At 38.5% G+C, this 9,178-nt stretch overlaps 2 long non-coding RNA genes across 2 annotated transcripts in view; both read right to left on the bottom strand.

Moving 5' to 3' along the window:
* Window positions 1–1,352: 1,352 nt before the first annotated feature.
* LOC140598513 (uncharacterized) overlaps window positions 1,353–9,178 on the bottom strand; it is a 33,366-nt gene continuing 25,540 nt past the window's right edge. Inside the window, exon 2 of the long non-coding RNA XR_012000951.1 lies at window positions 1,353–2,040. This is a non-coding gene — a long non-coding RNA (uncharacterized lncRNA). The remainder of the gene's footprint in view (window positions 2,041–9,178) is intronic.
* Window positions 8,574–9,158, bottom strand: LOC140598512 (uncharacterized). The gene is made up of 2 exons (XR_012000950.1): window positions 9,008–9,158; window positions 8,574–8,763 (listed from the first exon to the last, which is right to left on the bottom strand). It is a non-coding gene; the product is annotated as an uncharacterized lncRNA (long non-coding RNA).

Here is a 9,178-nt window from a genome sequence, read left to right as displayed (position 1 = left end):
CTCAGGTCTAGAGAGGAATAAGGAGAAAGACTGGACGATTGGCTTTAGAACTAGACTAGGAACTGACACTACTCTCCTACTTTCTGCCTATGTAGATATCCTTCCTTATCCCATGGGCCTCAATTTCCTCATCCATAAAGCAGAAAATAGAAAACTTATTTATGCCTTGGATCGTACTGCTATTTTCCAATAAGTGGCTAAGAACACATAAAAGAAACAACAATACCTCACATCGATAAAGTACTTGGCAATTGTCTAAAAATATCACGTACTTTATCAGGTTTTCACCTTCTGAGAGATGGATGAAAAAGTCAAGTGCATTTCCAAGTACACTGGGTGGAGAGACTCTGCCTTGGAATCAGATAGACCTGACTTGGGATTCTGGTATACAACTTATTAGCAATGTATCCTCAGGAAAGTTTATCTTAACTTCATTTATTACCTTATCTACAAAATAGGATCAATAGCACCTACCTAAAAGAGTAATTCTGGATTAAAAAATTCAAAAAATATCAGGAAGGGAGACAGAACATAAAGACTCCTAACTCTGGGAAACGAACTAGGGGTGGTGGAAGGGGAGGAGGGCGGGGGTGGGGGGAAATGGGTGACGGGCACTGAGGGGGACACTTGACGGGATGAGCACTGGGTGTTTTTCTGTATGTTGGTAAATTGAACACCAATAAAAATTAATTTATTAAAAAAATTTCAAAAAAATCTGGGTCCATCTCCCAGAAGAACACCTCCAAGCTGTGCACATTTTACCAATGGGAGAGTTGAGACAAAGTGATGATAAACAATTGTAAAGCTCACACTTAGCAAATCCTAGAGCCAGCCTATAACTAGAACCATGAGAAGAACAGGCGTAGTGAACTCAGGAGTGAAATAGAATGAGTTAATCTATATATAGCTTTCAATTTTCCTGGATAAAACATTTCTTAAAGGAGGCTAAAACAACCCAATGCGTTTGACAGCTAAATGGAATTTGTCCTCATATATTTCTTTTATTTCTTATGCTTACTTTTCAATGACTCACAAAACAATTTCCTTTCTTTGGCCAGACACCTATTATTAACTATGCTACCTCAATGTTATGTGCAGGAAGAAAACTTATATTCTGTTATGTACATCTGATATTAATGTACTCATGAAATAGCCACTTATATGTCATATACAAAGTAAGAACACTTAATTAGGAGACAAGATTGTTCTTCTGGCTTTGGCTTTCCCATTTGGGCCCTTTCACCTTGGGCGAGTCTCATCATCTTTGAAACTCTTTCACTTAATCTGTAAAATGGTGTAGGTAGACTTTGTAATCTCATCCCTTTCAGAACTAGATTCAATCACAGGTGAAATAACATCTTTCCCAAGAGCTTTAATGACGTTAAAGAGAAATGCATATACAGGATGATGTGATCATTGCTGCCCCTCTCAGACCTCACCCTTTGAAAAGGACAGTTGGTATGGAATTAAGAAACACACTTAAGTGGGATATGACAGTGAAAAACTGGAATACACAATCTTGGAAGATTGGGGGAGGGGACTTCTCTGAAATTACACAGGATAATGTAAGCCACCATTTGATAAGCTTTTACCAATGGAACTGCTTCTGTATTGTGGCAATAGCTAGGACCAAATAAACTCACAATGCCTTCCAGTCTAATTCTTTCTGATTCCATCACTATCACAAAACATTTACTCCTGGATATGTAGATGTATCTACTTTTCAAGCTTCCTATCTCCTTCCAACATCCAGCATCACTCACAAATCTCCAATTTCTCTGACAACTTGCCCACTGTCCCTTTTCAAGTACCATACCCCACTAAGATTTCATGTTCTCATGCATTTGAGGTTCAGTTCTGCTCTTTCAAAACAGCAAATGTAACTATCTCTTGTTTTGTTAGGAAATATAGTCCCCACTGTGCACAAGTAAATATAACTCTAGAAAAGGCCATGCGTGATTTGGTATTTCAGCTGCACCTGTCTGTGACTTAACTTGGTTTCTCTTTACTTGCTGGGAGACTGTTGTCCACATGTGGATGCTGTTAAAAAAAAAAAAAAACATGACTATGAAATTGGCAAAGGCAATATTTAGTGTATTGAAATGGTAGTAGATAGCGTCAGATTATCCAGCCAAATTGACTAATGACTAATCAATACAATAGGAAATAATCTTCAAAATCCCTAAAGTTACAAACTGAAACTATACCAGTATGGACGAAAAAAGTTTGAACTCCCGCTCAATTATCAATAGAAGTAGGAGACAAGTGATAAAGGTGGAGAAAATAAAATATAATGAAGTAGGAAGTAAGAATTCCATATGTAATATCCTTTCACTTAATTCTTCCTTACAAAGATCCTAATTCAATCTCAACCTGTATATTAACATCAGTTCTACAGAGTTCAAAATATAAAGCTGAAAAATATCAGGAAAAAATTATTTCCACAGTAAAATTCACAAAATATATCCTTAATACTCCTCTAACAAAACAAAAAATCTTTAAAATGAACACTGGGTGTTTTCTGTATGTTGGCAAATTGAACACCAATAAAAAATAAATTTATTATTAAAACCTAAAAAAAGACCTGACTGTAACAGAGCATTGCATTCCTATTTATTTACTCCCATCCCAGGAGGGGGCACTGTACCAAGTTGTGATCTAGCCCAGAGTGGTGTGTGTGTATGAGGTGTGTACTGTATCAGGCTTGACCAAATGACTTGTACTGACACATGAAATGTGACTGGAAGCAAAGTGAATCATGTCCAAGAGAATGCTTTAAGAGTCGTCATGTTTGGGGGACTGTTCTTTCCCTTCTGCCAGAAAAATGCATGTCTCTTGTAAGTGTTGTTCCCGTACACATCAAGTGGAACCAAATGCTGGAAAGAGTCACAGCCTCCTGTACCCCACACTTGCATGGACAAGAGCTAAATCTTTGTTGCTAGAAACCGCTAAGACTTTAAGGTTATTTGTTTGAGCAGTCTTCTTGGCAAAAGTTGACTGATACAATGACTTAAGCAAAATAATACTTTTTAAATTATTCCCTTGGTAAAAATGAAGCATCTTTTAATCAAGGAAATTTATGTGAAGCAGAAAAATGACAGGTGTATTCAAAAGAGTGAACTGTGCAAAATAAGTTAATTTCATATTTACGGCACACTCATCGGGTCCTATTAAAAAGTGAAGTTTCAAACAAATGTAAATGTTTCTTTTCTTTTCTTTTAAAAAAGATTTATTTATTTATTTGTGAGAGAGAAAACAATGGAGGGGAAGAGGGAGAGCAAGAAGGAGAGAAGCAGATTCCCTGCTGAGTGTGGAATCCTACTCAGGGCTGGATCCCACAATCCATGAGATCATGACCCGAGGTGAAATCAGGAGTCAAATGCTTCACCAACTGAGCCATCCAGGTGACACTAAAATGGTCTCTGATGGTTTCTAATCACAGCTAATAATCAGCCACACAGCAAGGAAACAATTTAATAGGATTCCTAGGAATGGGATCCTATATTAGACAAAAAAACTAAGTCCATAAATAAAAAACAACAACCACAAATCACTAACATATATGCTATGTTTCTCTGAGGGGCTCAGGCAAAGACAGTAATCTTTAAAGTATCTTACAAAAAAAAATCTGACATGGAAAAAAAGTCAACAGAAAAGACAAGAAGAATAAAAAGAAAAATCTGTTACACAGAAAACATGTGATCTGATCCTAGGAAACAGGTACTTTTCACAGGAAAAAAAAGGTATACCTCAACTATTTTACTTAGATAAATTACCAATCTCGACAGGCCAAGAAACTTTAGAATAAGATTATGTCACAGAGAACAGAGTGGCTATTTTATAGACAAGCAATTAGAGAGCATATTGTGTTCCCAGAGCATTTTTGCTCTATTTTACATCAGAAGTTTTTTAACTGACCTCCACTTAACTCATTCCCAGATTTACCTGACATGGCATCAAGTCAGCTGAATGACTTCCAAAGCAAAGTCTTCTCAGTTGGCAGCCTGCTCTCTGCTTTACGGGCACACCTCTGTCCTCAGCCCTTGACTAGCATGCTTGTGTCACGAGAGTCCCTTGTGTGTGTTCCCACATATGTTTATGACACTTGTACAAGATATTTTAATCGATAACTTAACCAAATATTACATAAACCAAAGATATACGAGTTAGAAAAAAATTCATTTGTTTCTAAGAAAATCAGCTGTATATTTTTAAAAAACACTCAAAGGTAAATCTGTAAAAAGAATTGTCAAGTTACAGAAGGAAAAAAAAAGAGGAAAAAAACAAAAAAAGTTACAGAACGAAAGCAATTATAAAAGATGGGGGAAAATCATAAGTCTGGAAGGAGTTTATACTCCACTTGCTTTACAAGAAGGAGGCTTTACTCATATTACTTTAAAAATATCAAAACTAAAAAAAATAAAAAATAAAAAAAATAAAAATAGCAAAACTGAATACTATAAGGAGTGGTTATAAAAAATATATATGGTTGCAAACTGTAGTGAGAAAACCTATGCTCAGAATCATGAAGGCTTTGGTCATAAATTTTATTTTTTTTAAAAGATTTTGTTTATTTATTCATGAGATAGAGACAGAGACAGAGACACAGGCAGAGGGAGAAGTAGGCTCCATGCAGGGAGCCCGACGTGGGACTGGATCCCGGGTCTCCACTATCACGCCCTGGGCTGAAGGTGGCACTAAACTGCTGAGCCACCCAGGCTGCCCATAGTTTTAAAAATTAAAGAATCAATGTGTTCTCATTCATTTAGGGAATATAAATAATAGTGAAAGGGAATATAAGGGAAGGGAGAAGTAATGTGTGGGAAATATCAGAAAGGGAGACAGAACATAAAGACTCCTAACTCTGGGAAATGAACTAGGGGTGATGGAAGGGAAGGAGGGTGGGGGGTGGGGGTGAATGGGTGACGGGCACTGAGGGGGGCACTTGACGGCATGAGCACTGGGTGTTATTCTGTATGTTGGTAAATTGAACACCAATAAAAAATAAATTTATTATTTTAAAAAAGAATCAATGTATACTTACAAAACTTAAACTAAAATTAAATGGTTGAAATATCAGTTCTATTTTCCCTGCTAGCACAAACTTTTTCTATTACCTGACCACGTACCGGTCCATATCACATCAGAAAAGAGAATTTCAACCAAATTATTATATAACCAAGTTTGAGCAACAGATTCCCCACACATGCCTCCCTAACCAACTTTGCTATCCCTATCAAAGTATTTCCCACCCTGATCTGTATTTATTTAGATGCATCCGCCAACTGGGCTGCAAACTCCATGGGGGAAGGGATTATATCCTCAAATTACATATAAATTATCATTCCCCAAATATATATTATTCTAAATGGCAGGAGACTTCACTAAACACAGATTTCTCCTTCCCCTTGCCTCCTCCCTTCCCCAAAGATTCCTTGCTCCCAGAGGGCACGCACTACATCATATTCATCTATGTAGAAATCTCAGTACCTGACTCAACACCTTGCTCATGAGGGCCAGACACAAAGAACCCAATGGACTAAAAACTAAGAAAAATAACTGGCATTTTCCTGTAAATTAATAAGATGATAAAGGCAAGAATGTCATTCAGGAAAGTGGAACTTGCTAGAAAAAGGACTGAGGAATCAAGTTCGCATTCCCAACAAATTCTTAAGAAATCAAAAGTTAACCAATAATTGAGAGTATTTTAACCGACTGGAAATAAGAGGACAGAGTAGATAAGCAGATGTGCTTCCTGGAAAGAGAACCAGAATCAGGCCAAGCACACTCCACTCACATACCAAAAGTCAATTCAAAAACCTATGAGAGAAACCGAGTGTTCATTCAATGCATTTATTGTAGCACATCATGTGCACCATCCTGCAGGACCCCCCCACCCCCCACCACTCACAAGAAAGTCAATACCAGTTTCTGCTCTGTAGGACTTGACATGCTTTTGGTGGAAACAGAATAGGAACTGGTTAAATTACCATAAAAAGTAAAAGGGGCCAAGACAATTGCATGGAGAGCAGCAGCTATGGAAGTTTCAGAGGCAGTTTCACAACAGTGTTTGAGATTCACTCTGAACCTTGAAAACTAGGAAAGTTTGGGACAAGACCAGATTGAGAGGGAGTGGGTTTATTAAAATAGGGCAAACAATGTCAGCAAAGTCACAGTATTACCAAGCATAGCTTAGATTATGGTAAGCAACAAACCTAGCTAGAACACTGGGTATTGCAGACAAGTTGTAGAAAAGGAGACTGAAAGAGCAGCTTCGATGTGTGGAGTGACTGAAAAGTCAGGCACAGATTCAACATGCCCTGCCTTTGGCTCAGCTCGTGATCCTGGAGTCCGGGGATCCAGCCCTGCATCAGGTTCTTTGCTCAGTAGTGTGCTTGCTTCTCCCTCGGCCTTTACCTGCCTTCATGTTCTCTCTCTCTTGCTGTTTCTAATAAATAAAAAAAATCTTTTAAAAAAATCTAAATATGCCTTGTCAATTGCAGCATTTGAAGAAAATTATAAGGCAACCTCCTCACCCTAATGAAATAGAAAAAAAAAAGATTAAAAAGTAGAAATCTATAATAAATTTTGTTCATTTGATCAATATGATGGTATATTTTATGTATCAACCTGACTGAATCATAGGGTGTCAGATATCTGGTCAAACATTATTCTGAGTGTATCCATGAGAATATATTCAAATGAGATTAAGATGTGAATTCATTGACTGACTATAGGAACTTGCTAGCCACAACATGGGTGGGCCTCATCCAATCAGCTCAAGGCCCAAACAGAACAAAAGACTAACCCTCCCCTGAGAATTCCTCCTGCCTGACTGCCTCCAAACTGGGACATTAGCTTTCTTCTGCCTTTGGACCTAAGTTGAAACACTGGTTGTGTCTCGAGCTTGAGAGTCTTTGACCTGAGCTATACCCTCAGTTCTCCTGGTTCTTAGGCCTTCAGACTCAAACTAGTACAGCACCAGCTCCCTTTGGTCTCCAGCTTGCCTGCTTACCCTGCGGATCTCAGAACTTGTCAGCCTCCATAACCACCTTAGCCAATTCTTACACTGAGATATATATATATATATATATATATATATATATATATATATATACACACGCACACACACACACACACACACACACACACACACACACATCCTATTGATTCTGCTTTTCCGGAGAGCCCAGACAAATACAATCAAACTTGAAATTTCAGATGTCTGTTATATTGCTACAATAGAATCTATCTGATAAAAAACTAAAGGACTCTTGATACACCTTCTAGTCAATGAAAACATGTTAACCTTGACCAAAATGTAACATTAAATAGCCTTCAGATAAGTTCAGAGCAATAGTCATTCAATATCAACCATTTTTAATTTTACTTCTTTTTATTTTAATGAAGAAAGAAATACTTCTTATATAGATAAACAATTCTTTTGAGAAAAAAAAAATGAGCCCGTATGTGCAAGAGTAATGCTAGGAGTAAGTATATCACAGTGAAATAAATAAAGCAGGCACAGTACCCAACCTCAAAGAGCTTACAGACTAGGTAGGGATAAGCCATTAATCAACCACCAAAGAAATGGAAAATAACCTGATGAATGCAAGGACAATGATGAACATGGTGCTACTGGAGTATATAATGGAGAGAGCTAATCTCATCTGGAGTTCAAGGATGGTTTCTTGGCCCTGTGATGACTGAACAGAGGAATCTAGCAAAGGAAAAAGAGAAAATGCAAATGTAGAGCAAGTGGAAGGCACTCAGACATTTAATAGCTGGGTAAAAAGCGTATAAGCTGCAAAAAAATAGAACAAAAAAATGAGTGGCTAGGAGATGGTTTCAGTGAAGTCAAGGAAGAGAGTGCTTTAAGAGGGAGGTATCTGTCATCTGTCAACAACCCCTAATGCCACTGGGCAGATCAGCAGAAGGAGCTCCAAAAAGCCTGCAGTGCTTTAGTGACACAAAGTGCATGGTGGCCTGAGAGAGTCACTAGAAAGCTCAGGGCAGAAGCCATCTCAGTGTGGGCAGAGGAGCACATTGGAGGTGAGAAAACTGGAGACCTAGAATATCCAAGCAAAGAGGGGATCCCTGACGAAAGGGGATGTAGAATCAAGAGGGAACAATTTTGAAAAGAAAAAGTCTGAATATTTAATATCAATGACAATGATCATCAGTGTCAGAGGGTGAATATCAAATGAAGAGAGGGGATGCTCTACGTCCTAAGTGTTCATCAGAGGGGGTACACAGGCTTGTTCTTCAGAAAGAGGAGGGGACAGACACTTCTCTATGCCGGGAGGACGAAAACAGAACGAGTGCACCGATGAGTGAGTGTGAGTGTGTGCTGTCAGGAGCTGATGTGTCAGTGTTATTTACATTATCTTTCCAGTTGTTTACTGACATTCTAGGGTTAAAATTACCATAGGGTTTCCTATGGGATTCAGATGGTGTCAACAGAATTAAAAATCTTACGTGTGGCAAGGTACAAAGTATTTCAAGGGATTATTAAATGTCACTTTTGTGTACAATATGGCATTGGTCCTACCATGAATTAAAACAAAGCAAAATATATTTATAAAAGTTTAATATAGCATATAAATACCCAATAATGTGCATTTAAATTTAATAGAGAAAAAAATGAAGAAAGATCAGGAAAGCTGTTTACAAGCACACTACATTCCAAAGTCTACAAATGGGCCCATGGAACTAAGTCGCGGAGGGAAAGCTCTCCAAAGCCTGCTTGGTTCCATGCTGTTGCTAGCGGAAGAGTCAGGGAAACTGTCAGCAAGAATGACCATGCTCCTTTTTCTTTGCTTTTCCTTTCTGAAAAACAAAAAGAATGGGAGGGAGGGAGGGAGGGAGGGAGGGAGTGAGGGAGGAAGGAAGGAAGGAAGGAAGGAAGCAAGGAAGGAAGGAAGGAAGGAAAGAAGGAAGGAAGGAAGGAAGGAAGGAGAAAGAAAGAAGGAAAGCAAACCGATAGACAGACAGACATGTAACCCACCCCTAACTGTGCACAGCCATACATCACAGGACTTAGTTCACCAAAGGGAAAGACACAAGGAAATGTCACTGTCATCTCTGCCCACTGAGATGAATTAAATCAATCGCCCATTCAATCCCGCCTGAAGGAGGCGGCCGAGCTGGGGCGGGACCCTGAGGCTGCACGTCCTGC

The sequence above is a fragment of the Vulpes vulpes genome, chromosome 4 (assembly GCF_048418805.1).
Source record: "Vulpes vulpes isolate BD-2025 chromosome 4, VulVul3, whole genome shotgun sequence".
Taxonomy (NCBI): Eukaryota; Metazoa; Chordata; class Mammalia; order Carnivora; family Canidae; genus Vulpes; species Vulpes vulpes.
This window is presented reverse-complemented; position numbering and strand designations above follow the sequence as displayed.